The sequence below is a fragment of the Suncus etruscus genome, chromosome 7 (assembly GCF_024139225.1).
Source record: "Suncus etruscus isolate mSunEtr1 chromosome 7, mSunEtr1.pri.cur, whole genome shotgun sequence".
NCBI lineage: Eukaryota > Metazoa > Chordata > Mammalia > Eulipotyphla > Soricidae > Suncus > Suncus etruscus.
Genome location: NC_064854.1, coordinates 99,236,998 through 99,249,410, shown reverse-complemented (window position 1 = coordinate 99,249,410; position 12,413 = coordinate 99,236,998). Strand labels below are relative to the sequence as shown.

At 41.9% G+C, this 12,413-nt stretch overlaps 1 protein-coding gene and 1 non-coding gene across 2 annotated transcripts in view; both read left to right on the top strand.

Moving 5' to 3' along the window:
• The window catches only part of GXYLT2 (glucoside xylosyltransferase 2), a 110,952-nt gene that overhangs the window by 52,894 nt on the left and 45,645 nt on the right, over positions 1-12,413 (top strand). The window lies entirely within an intron of this gene.
• LOC126014668 (small nucleolar RNA SNORA29) lies at positions 6,249-6,385 on the top strand. Its single transcript, XR_007497671.1, has one exon. It is a non-coding gene; the product is annotated as a small nucleolar RNA SNORA29 (small nucleolar RNA).

Here is a 12,413-nt window from a genome sequence, read left to right as displayed (position 1 = left end):
ACATCACCTTGATAGCTAAACCAGACAGAGACGCTACCAAAAAAGAAAATTACAGACCAATATCACTGATGAATGCAGATACAAAGATCCTCAACAAAATCCTGGCAAATAGGATTCAATGCCTCGTTAAAAAGATCATCCACTACGATCAAGTAGGTTTCATCCCAGGAATGCAAGGCTGGTTTAACATCCGTAAATCTATCAACATAATACACAACATCAATAACAAGAAAAATGAAAACCACATGATTATATCAATAGATGCAGAGAAAGCATTTGATAAGGTCCAACACCCATTCTTGATCAAAACTCTCAGCAAGATGGGAATGGAGGGAACCTTTCTCAATATAGTGAAGGCCATCTACCACAAGCCAGTGGCAAATATTATCCTCAATGGAGAAAAACTGAAAGCCTTCCCTCTAAATTCTGGCACAAGACAAGGCTGTCCTCTCTCACCACTCCTATTCAACATAGCACTGGAAGTACTTGCTATAGCGATTAGGCAAGAAAAGGATATCAAGGGAATCCAGATAGGAAAGGAAGAAGTCAAGCTCTCACTGTTTGCAGATGACATGATACTCTACTTAGAAAACCCTAAAGACTCTACCAAAAAGCTTCTAGAAACAATAGACTCATATAGCAAGGTGGCAGGCTACAAAATTAACACACAAAAATCAATGGCCTTTCTATACACCAATAGTAATAAGGATGAAATGGACATTAAGAAAACAACCCCATTCACAATAGTGCCACACAAACTCAAATATCTTGGAATCAACTTGACTAAATATGTGAAGGACCTATACAAAGAAAACTATAAAACTCTGCTCCAAAAAATAAGAGAGGACACACGGAAATGGAAACGCATACCCTGCTCATGGATTGGCAGGATTAACATCATCAAAATGGCAATACTCCCCAAGGCATTATACAGATTTAATGCCATCCCTCTAAAGATACCCATGACATTCTTCAAAGAAGTGGATCAGACACTTTTGAAATTCATTTGGAACAATAAACACCCTCGAATAGCTAAAGCAATCATTGGGAAAAAGAATATGGGAGGAATTACTTTCCCCAACTTTAAACTGTACTACAAAGCAACAGTTATCAAAACAGCATGGTATTGGAATAAAGATAGGTCCTCAGATCAGTGGAATAGGCTTGAATACTCAGAAAATGTTCCCCAGACATACAACCACCTAATTTTTGATAAAGGAGCAGGAAATCCTAAATGGAGCAGGGAAAGCCTCTTCAACAAGTGGTGTTGGCACAATTGGATAGCCACTTGCAAAAAATTGAACTTAGACCCCCAGCTAACATCATGTACGAAGGTAAAATCCAAATGGATTAAAGACCTCGATATCAGCCCCAAAACCATAAGATATATAGAACAGCACATAGTCAATACACTCCAGGACATTACAGGCATCTTCAAGGAGGAAACTGCACTCTCCAAGCAAGTGAAGTCAGAGATTAACAGATGGGAATATATTAAGCTGAGAAGCTTCTGCACCTCAAAGGAAATAGTGCCCAGGATACAAGAGCCACCCACTGAGTGGGAGAAACTATTCACCCAATACCCATCAGATAAGGGGCTAATCTCCAAAATATAAAAGGCACTGACAGAACTTTACAAGAAAAAAACATCTAACCCCATCAAAAAATGGGGAGAAGAAATGAACAGACACTTTGACAAAGAAGAAATACACATGGCCAAAAGACACATGAAAAAATGTTCCACATCACTAATCATCAGGGAGATGCAAATCAAAACAACGATGAGATACCACCTCACACCCCAGAGAATGGCACACATCACAAAGAATGAGAATAAACAGTGTTGGCGGGGATGTGGAGAGAAAGGAACTCTTATCCACTGCTGGTGGGAATGCCGTCTAGTTCAACCTTTATGGAAAGCGATATGGAGATTCCTCCAAAAACTGGAAATCGAGCTCCCATACGATCCAGCTATACCACTCCTAGGAATATACCCTAGGAACACAAAAATACAATACAAAAACCCCTTCCTTATACCTATATTCATTGCAGCACTATTTACCATAGCAAGACTCTGAAAACAACCAGGATGCCCTTCAACAGACGAATGGCTAAAGAAACTGTGGTACATATACACAATGGAATATTATGCAGCTGTCAGGAGAGATGAAGTCATGAAATTTTCCTATACATGGATGTACACGGAATCTATTATGCTGAGTGAAATAAGTCAGAGAGAGAGAGAAAAACGCAGAATGGTCTCACTCATCTATGGGTTTTAAGAAAAATGAAAGACACCCTTGTAATAATAATTTTCAGACACAAAAGAGAAAAGAGCTGGAAGTTCCAGCTCACCTCAGGAAGCTCACCACAAAGATTGATGAGTTTAGTTAGGGAAATAACTACATTTTGAACTGTCCTAATAACGAGAATGTATGAGGAAAATGGAGAGCCTGTCTAGAGTACAGGCGGGGGTCGGGTGGGGCGAAGGGAGACTTGGGACATTGGTGATGGGAATGTTGCACTGGTGATGGGTGGTGTTCTTTACATGACTGAAACCCAAACACAATCATGTATGTAATTAAGGTGTTTAAATAAATTTATAAAAAAAAAAAAAAAAGAAATCGCTCTTGGTTGAAAGACATTTTTGCAGTAATTCTCAGAAACAAAAGAGAAGAGGGCTGGAAGGTCCAGCTTACAACATGAAGCTCACCACAAAGAGTGATGAGTACAGTTAGAGAAATAACTACATTCAGAACTAGCATAACAATGTAAATGAGGGGCCGGCAAGGTGGCGCTAGAGGTAAGGTGTCTGCCTTGCAAGCGCTAACCAAGGAAGGACCATGGTTCAATTCCCCCCCCCCCCCATATGGTCCCCTCAAGCCAGGGGCAATTTCTGAGTACTTAGCCAGGAATAACCCCTGAGCATCAAACGGGTGTGGCCCGAAAAACCAAAAACAAAAATCAAAAACAAAAAAATGTGAATGAATGAGGGAAGTAGGAAGCCTGTCTAGAGTACAGGCAGGGGTGGGATGGGGAGGAGGGAGATTTGGGACATTGGTGATGGGAATGTTGCACTGGTGAAGGGGGGGTGTTCTTTACATGACTGAAACCCAACTACAATCATATTTGTAATCAAAATGTTTAAATATATATTTAAAAAGAAAGAAATCGCTCCTGGCTTGGGGAATCATATGGGATGCCAGGGATTGAACCCAGGTTCATACTGGGTCAGCCACGTGCAAGGCAAACACCCTACCACAGTGCTATTGCTCCTGCTCCACACAAAGATCTTAATTATCTAGATTTTTGTGTCACACAAGTAATGTGTTATTTTCTTCCTTCCCACATATAGTTTGTTAAAGAGATCTGTAATTTATTCCACTTTTTGGAAATGTATGATTACCAGAGATGGCCTAATGTGTTTGCTGTCAGCTAATAGCAAAGGGAGGAATAACAAACTTTTAGGAAGTTTTTACTCAAAGTCAGGCTTGAATATGTTAATGTTCAAGTTTTTATACTCACAGCCAGGCTTAAATATGTGAATGTTAATTTTGTATCTTATAATAACAGCTCACATGAAATTTTCTTTGGAAACACCCTTAACAGAAACTAGCAAATACTGTCAGATGTATAGAAATAGATTAAACATACTTGGTAAAAGGCACTTCAGTTAGGGGCTGGAGAGATAGCATGGAGGTAAGGCGTTTGCCTTTCATGCAGAAGGTCGGTGGTTCAAATCCTGGCATCCCATATGGACCCCTGAGCACTGTCGGGTGTGACCCAAAAACAAAAACAAAAAGGCTCTTCAGGGGCCGGAGAGATAGCATGGAGGTAAGGCGTTTGCCTTTCATGCAGGAGGTCATCGGTTCGAATCCCGGCGCCCCATATGGTCCCCTGTGCCTGCCAGGAGCAATTTCTGAGCCTGGAGCCAGGAATAACCCCTGAGCACTGCCAGGTGTGACCCAAAAACCAAAAAAAAAAAAAAAAAACAAAAAGGCTCTTCAATTAGCATCGCTGGGGCTTGAGAGATAGCATGGAGGTAAGTTGTTTGCCTTTCATGCCGAAGGACAGTAGTTCGAATTCGGCATCCCATATGGTCCCCTGAGCATGCCAGGAGCGATTTCTGAGCATAGAGCCAGGAGTAATACCTGAGTGCTGCCGGGTGTAACCCAAAAACCAAAAAAAAAAAAAAAAAAAAAAATTAGGGGCCGGGCGGTGGCGCTAAAGGTAAGGTGCCTGCCTTGCCTGCGCTAGCCTTGGATGGACCGCGGTTTGATCCCCCGGTGTCCCATATGGTCCCCCAAGCCAGGGTCAACTTCTGAGCACATAGCTAGGAGTAACCCCTGAGCGTTACCGGGTGTGGCCCAAAAACCAAAAAAAAAAAAAAAATTAGCATCGCCATTAATAATAACTATATATATATATATATATATATATATATATATATATATTTTTGGTTTTTGGGCCACACCCGGTAATGCTCAGGGGTTACTCCTGACTATGTGCTCAGAAGTTGCTCCTGGCTTGGGGGACCATATGGGACACCGGGGGATCGAACCACGGTCCGTCCAAGGCTAGCGCAGGCAAGGCAGGCACCTTACCTTTAGCGCCACTGCCCGGCCCCTATAACTATATATTTTAATAATTATCGAAGAGTCATAAATTACTGGAATGAAATTAATAACCAAAATATCATATGAAAATTACTCTGGCTGGGCCTGAGTAATAGTACTCGAAGTAGACAATTTGCCTTCTATTGCAGCTAACCCATGCTTAATCCCTAGGATTCCATTTTATCCCCTGATTCCCCAGTTACTGGGGGATGTACCCCAAAAAACAAAATAAAGAAAAATAATGAAAATTACCCTGAATACTAATAATGTTGGAAAGCTTTCCACTTGTACTTAGCATTTATATGCACACTATTAAAGATATTGGTTATGAACCTTAATTACATTTTTTTGGGGGGCCACACCCGGAGGTGGTCAGGGGTTACTCCTGGCTGTCTGCTCAGAAATAGCTCCTGGCAGGCATGGGGAACCATATGGGACACCGGGATTCCAACCAACCACCTTAGGTCCTGGATTGGTATCTTGCAAGGCAAACGCTGCTGTGCTATTTCTCCGGGTCCAAATCTTAATTACATTTAATGAAAATTCAACTACAATTAGGTGAGCAAAGAAAGTTTATTAATTTTTCTGACTGCAGAGTATAGATAGGACAAATCCCAAGTGCAATTGATCCAATATCCAACTGTGACAGAATTACCAGGACTCTGTCTCCTTCAGATTTTGTTTTTGTTTTTATTTTTTGGCCACACACGGTGATGCTCAGGGGTTACTCCTAGCTATGTACTCAGAAATCGCTCCTGGCTTGGGGGACCATATGGGACACTGGGGATCAAACCCACATTCATCCTGGGTCAGCCACATGCAAGACAAATGCCCTATCACTGTGCTATTGCTCCGGCCCCTCCAAATTTTTGTAAGGCTTACTCCATGAGCACGGAAATTATTATTTTTTTTTTTTTGGACCACACCAAATGGTGCTCAGGGCTTATTCCTGGCTCTGCACTCAGGAATTACTCCTAGCAGTTTTCAGGGCACCAAGAATTAAACCTGGGTCAGTCACATGCAAGGCAAGCACTCTACCTGTAATATCACTCAAGCTCCAAGTATAATAATTCTTGAATCCACATTCTAAAAGCTTAGCAGAAAATTGCAGGAGGGTAGTATCAGAAGTGAGAGCATTAGGGGCTCTGTGGATTTGCTCCCGAGTATAACAAGAACAACTGATGAAAATTAATTTTTGGAAACAACTAACTAGAGTCTTGGAAAATTTCCTAAGGGCCTAAACAAATGAATAAAGAGATTACTTATTCAAGAAGATGTACTCAAAATTGGTTATAAATAATGAGAGTATGGTATTTGAACCATGACCTATGCCTACGCCCACCCTCTACCCTTTCAGCTCAGCATGAGGCAAACTGAACTCTAGACAATTCAGTTGAGGACAAAGGGATCCTTTTCCTCATACTCCCAGTGGAGGAATATGGCATTTCCTTGGGAGAGACAGACAATCAACATTTCTCATTTCATCTGTTACAGAACTTAAATGCCAGGCAAGTGTGGCAGGCGGACCAAGGACTTCATTAAGAGAAGCTAGTTCCTGTGGAGAGCCATAAGCTTAAAGATCAAGGTCACTTCTTGTGAGGGAGAACTAGGGAAAAGATAAAAACACTTTTTCCTCCCATTTGACTACCACATTTTCTCCTACTAACAGAATTTAGTAGCTATGCTTGTGGGATAAAGTAAAATTGCCATGATCTGCAGAGGGAGGATTTCTTTGAGAACCTCTTAATGAAATGACTGAACAAAGGGGAAAAAGAAGTAAAGAAGGTGCCTTTCTTGCATCAGAACCAGGATTATATAATGGACTGGGCCTCCCAGCCCTCATCTCTATTGGTTCTGGATATTATTACCATACTGTCTTTGATTTTTTCTTATATCTTGCTAACTGCACTGACAACTACAACAACAATGATAGAGAGAGAGAGAGAGACAGAGACAGAGAGAGATAGAATGCCTGTCCTCAAGACAGACAGGAGGAGGGAGAGGAGGGAAATGGGGAACATTGGTGGGGGGATAGTTAAACTAGTGACAGGGGTGTACATTCTTTTTGGTTTTTGTTTTTTTGGGTCACGCCCAGCAACGCTCAGGGGTTACTTCTGGCTCTACACTCAGAAATCACTCCTGGCAGGCTCGGGGGACTATATGGGATGCCGGGATTCAAACTAACTTCTGCATGTAAGGCAAACGTCTTACCGCTGTGCTATCTCTCCGGCGACAGGGGGTGTACATTCTATGACTGAAACCCAAGTATGAACATTTCTGTAATATGGTGCTTAAATAAATTATATAATGTTCTTTAAAAAATTAAGTTCAAAGAGTGAGCTTAAAAATTTACCTCTTCAAGGGGGCCGGAGAGATAGCATGGAGGTAAGGCGTTTGCCTTTCATGCAGAAGGTCATCGGTTCGAATCCCGGCGTCCCATATGGTCCCCCGTGCCTGCCAGGAGCAATTTCTGAGCATGGAGCCAGGAGTAACCCCTGAGCACTGCCGGGTGTGACCCAAAAACCACCAAAAAAAAAAAAAAAATTTACCTCTTCGGGCCCGGAGAGATAGCACAGCGGCATTTGCCTTGCAAGCAGCCGATCCAGGACCAAAGGTGGTTGGTTCGAATCCCGGTGTCCCATATGGTCCCCCGTGCCTGCCAGGAGCTATTTCTGAGCAGACAGCCAGGAGTAACCCCTGAGCACCGCCGGGTGTGGCCCCAAAACCAAAACAAAAAACAAAAAAAATAATTTACCTCTTCAAGTGGCTTTAATGGATTATTGGATTACATATATTGAATCAAACTGATTAAATCAATCCAAGATTTAAATAAACAAAATGTTTATTTTAGGCACTGTGGATTACATAACTATTGTTTTTGCTTGGTTTTGTTTGAGGAAGTCACACAAGACTTGCTCAGGGCTCCTGGTTCTGTACTCAGGGGTCACTTCTGGTGGGTTCAAGTAGCATATGGGATGCTGGAGATTGAACCCTGGTGGGCTGTGTGCAAAGCAAGTACTTATCTATTGGAGCATGTCTCTGGTCCCACAATATTTTTCTTAGTAGGGTTTCATACATAAAACATTTCAGCACCACACCTTCCACCAGAATGGATGCTTCCCACTACCATTGTCTCTCTTCTACCACTACTTGGTAAACTTCCTACTGAAGACTAGTTTAGTGTCTGTTGCTTTGGGTATTTATTTTATTCCCTTACTACATTTCTTTATATTTCACAGAAAAATTCTGTGCCTTTCCCTCTCCTTCCAACTAACTTCACTGAGCATGATTTTCTCCAAATTCATCTACATAACAGCAAATCGCATGATTTCATCTTTTCTTAGCAGCCAAGTAGTATTCATTTCATGATGTATATTTACCATATATTCTTTTTCCAGTCATTTGTTCTTAAGCATTTGAGTTGTTTCAGGATTTTGGCTATTGTGAGTAGTGGTGCAGTCAAAGTCACCGTTTAAAAAAAAAATTAATTGAGGGGCCAGCGAGATAGCACAGCGGTAGGGTATTTGCCTTGCATGCAGAAGGACGGTGGTTCTAATCTTGGCATCCCATATGATCCCCCGAGCCTACCGGGGTAGATTTCTGAGCATAGAGTCAGGAGCAGCCCCTGAGCGTTGCCGGGTGTGACCCAAAAACCAAAAATAAATAAATAAAAAAAATTGACTGAGATTCTGTGGTTTATAGTAATTTAATAATGAGTTTCTTGGGGCTGAGCAATACTTCAATGGGTAGGGCATATTTGCCTTGCAAACAGCTGAACCAATTTGGTCACTGATATCCCAAAGAGTCCCACAAATCCACCAGGAGTGATCCCTGAGTCCAAAACCAGAAATAAGTTTTGAACATTGCCATGTGTGGCCCCAAAACAATAACTAAAAACAAAAAAACTCAAACAAGAAGAGGAACATTGTTTTCACAATACCTCATATAGAGATTATAAGTAAAAAGATAAAAATTACATATAGGGGCTAAATAGCTGAAATGGCTGAACAAATGCTTTGCATTGCAAGAGGACAAGTATCAATCCCTGGCATGATATGCCCCCTTAACAAGATGAGGTCTACCTCACAACTATAGAACCACAAGTAGCCCCTGAGCACTGCCTAATGTGGCCCAAATAAAAGAGAGGCAGAGAGATAGCTAAACACACACACACACACACACACACACACACAGGCAAATGGAAGTTCCAAAGTTAAAAGTTATAATTGCGGGGCCGGGAAGGTGGCGCTACAGGTTAGGTGTCTGCCTTGCAAGCGGATGGACCGCGGTTCGATCCCCCGGTGTCCCATATGGTCCTCCCAAGCCAGGGGTGATTTCTGAGCACATAGCCAGGAGTAACCCCTGAGCGTCAAACGGGTGTGGCCCAAAAACCAAAAAAAAAAAAAAAAAAAAAAAAAGTTATAATTGCGGAGCCAGAGAGACAGCATGGAGGTAAGACATTTGCCTTTCATGCAGAAGGTCGATGGTTCGAATCCTGGTGTCCCATATGGACCCCCGTGCCTGCCAGGAGCTATTTCTGAGTAGACAGCTAGAAGTAACCCCTGATCACCCCTGGGTGTGGCCCAAAAACAAACAAACAAACAAAAAATAAAAACTTGAAGAGGAGGGTGCAGAGAAGGCCATTGCTCTTCACTGCATTATCCATCAGCAGGCCCTTTGCAGTAAATGCCTGCCGTGTGACAATGTGATGTCTGTTGTTGTGAAATGCATCAACCAAATCAGATCCAGGGGCTTAAAGCACAGGAGGTTCCGTGCTTTTTTAGAGGAAATGGAGTCAGAATATGGAGATGTGCTCTATTTCACCAAGGTACATTGGCTCAGCAGGGGAAATGTCCTGAAAAGATTTTTTTGAGTTGAGCGAAGAAGTGAAAGCCTTCATGGAGAAGGATGGGAATGCTGTTTCTGAGTTAGTGATCACAAATGGCTCATGGACTTAGCTTTTCTTGTTGACATCACACATAAGCTGAATGTACTAAACAAGATGTTACAAGGCCCGGAGCAGCTTATCAGTGCTGCCTATGACAATGTGAGAGCATTCTCCACAAAATTTGTGTTATGGAAATTCCAACTCTCTCAGACAAACCTTTGCCATTTCCCAGCATGCAAAGAACTTGTGGATGCAGGATTACTATTCGGTGGTGAGAAATATGTTGATGCTATTTTTAAGCTAGAGAAGGAATTTGATCACAGATTTGCAGACTTCAAAAAGCACAGAGCCACTTTCCAAATTTTTGTGGACTCCTTTTCCTTTGATGTGCAAGATGCCCCTCCTGTGCTTTAAATGGAGCTCATTGACCTGCAGTGCAACTCTGATCTCAAAGCCAAGTTCAGGTAGATTAGTGGAAAAGCAGACACGCATGGGCAAATTTTGAGAAAATTGCCTCCCAGCTTCCCTGAGCTTTCCTGAATGTTCATGTGCCTTTTTGAGAGCACATATTTATGTGAAAAGTTATTCTCCACATTGAACTTCAATAAGTCAAAGTACAGGTCTAGACTTAATAATGATCATCTTCAAGCCATACTGAGGGTCTCAACTGCTTCCTCTCTAAAGCCAAATCTGGTTCAGATTTGTGAGAAGCACTGTCAAGTCTCTGGCAGCAAGGAATAGGCAAAAGATGCTATATTCAGAAGAACTGTTCATGATCTTCACTCAATGTTCTATTTATGTTCAGAGGAAATAATTAAAACTGTTAATAATGACATTTGAGGACATTTTTATTGTGAAATCCCTTATGCGGCCCTGCCTCACCCTGACTTTGCCTCCTGAGGCCCCCAGGTAAATTGAGTTTGAGACCCCTGGGCTGGAGAGATAGTACATCGAGTAAGGTACTTGCCTAGCATGAAACTGACCTGGGTTTGACTGATCTCTGACACTGCCAGGAGTGACCCTTAGCAAAAAGCCAGTAGTGCTTCCTGAGCACAGCTGGGCATGGCCCCAAAAAAACAAAGCTAACTTTTTTTTCCATTTAAAAATAAAACAGTGAGTGGCAAAACCGGCTGACAGTAATGGGGCTCAAAGACTCTTCACAGAGTGATTTGAAGATGAATGCCAGAGAACTTGGATGTCAGCTACAGAACAATATTCCAGTTACTGAACTTTCAGCAAGGGAACCTTTTGAAAATCATGGTCTTCCTTGAATAGGTTTTTCTTGTGTCAAAAATGAACTTTTGCCCAGTTGTTTTCTTGAATTATCAGAAAAAGTGTCCAGCTCAACCAAGGTAAAATAAAATTTCTCACACTGAGCAACATGCAAGGTCTGTTTGCTCTACTAAAATAAAAATGGAACTTAAGGCAGTACAGCAGATTTTGCATCTCCTATTTCTTCAAGTTTAAACCTATTCCTAGATATTTTGAAGGGTAGTGATGAGACTATTGGATTTGAAGATATTCTTTTTTTTTTTTTTTTTTGTGGTTTTTGGGTCACACCCGGCAGTGCTCAGGGGTTACTCCTGGCTCCATGCTCAGAAATTGCTCCTGGCAGGCACAGGGGACCATATGGGATGCTGGGATTCGAACCGATGACCTCTTGCATGAAAGGCAAACGCTTTACCTCCATGCTATCTCTCCAGCCCCTGAAGATATTCTTAATATCTTCATATCTTAATATCATTATGGTGAATTAATGGTCCACTTGATGGTGGAACATGAACTCAGTTTACATGAATCACTGTTTTGTGGATAAAAATAGAGGAACTGCATATTGTTGATAGTCATCTTCAGTGATTTGAAAAATACAACATTAAAATGAAAAGTTATGACACAAAAAAATAAAACAAGGGACAGGAGCTATAGAACAGTAGATAGAGCATTTGCATTGCATGCACCTGACCTGGGTTCAATCCCTGGCATCCCAGATAATCTCCCCTATGCACTGTCAGGAGTAATTCTTGAGTGCAGAGCCAGGAAAAACCTGAGCACTGCTGAATGTGACTTAAAAAAAAAAAATAAATAAAATTAATAAAACAGTTACTAAGATTATCTGAAACATTTGACAATCCAGCGAAATAGTTTATTGTCTAGAATTTGTTATTGTTAGTGCAGTCTTATGATCATAAATATATGAGAAGAAAAAATGAAAAAGAATTAATGGGGAAAAACTAGTTTGCAATGTTATTGAGAGTCTGGTGTGGTTGGTGAGTTATGAGCAAATGGAAAGCAATAATGTGATGTTGGACAGTAGATAGGAGTCAGACTCCGCTTTGTGTCTTTGTAGTAAAGAAAATAGTTGTGGGGTTTTGGGGGGCTTTTTTTGTTTGTTTGGTTGGTTGGTTGGTTGGTTTTTGGGTCACACCCAGCAGTGCTCCAGAGTTACACCCGGTTCTACACTCAGAAATCACTTCTGGCAGGCTTTGGGGACCATATGGGGTGCCGGGATTTGAACCATCGTCCTTCTGCATGCAAGGCAAATGCCTTACCTCCATACTATCTCTCTGGCCCATTAGTTGTTTTGTTTGTTTTGTTTTGTTTTGTTTTGTTTTGTTTTTTTGTGGTTTTTTGGGTCACACCCGGCAGTGCTCAGGGGTTTTTCCTGGCTCCAGGCTCAGAAATTGCTCCTGGCATGCACGGGGGACCATATGGGATGCCGGGATTCAAACCGATGACCTTCTGCATGAAAGGTAAATGCCTTACCTCTATGCTATCTCTCCGGCCCCTGTTTTGTTTTGTTTTTAAGAAAATAATTTTATTGGGGCCGGTGTGGTGGCGCTAGAGGTAAGGTGCCTGCCTTGCCAGTGCTAGCCTAGGACGGACCGTCCCATATGATCCCCCAAGCCAGG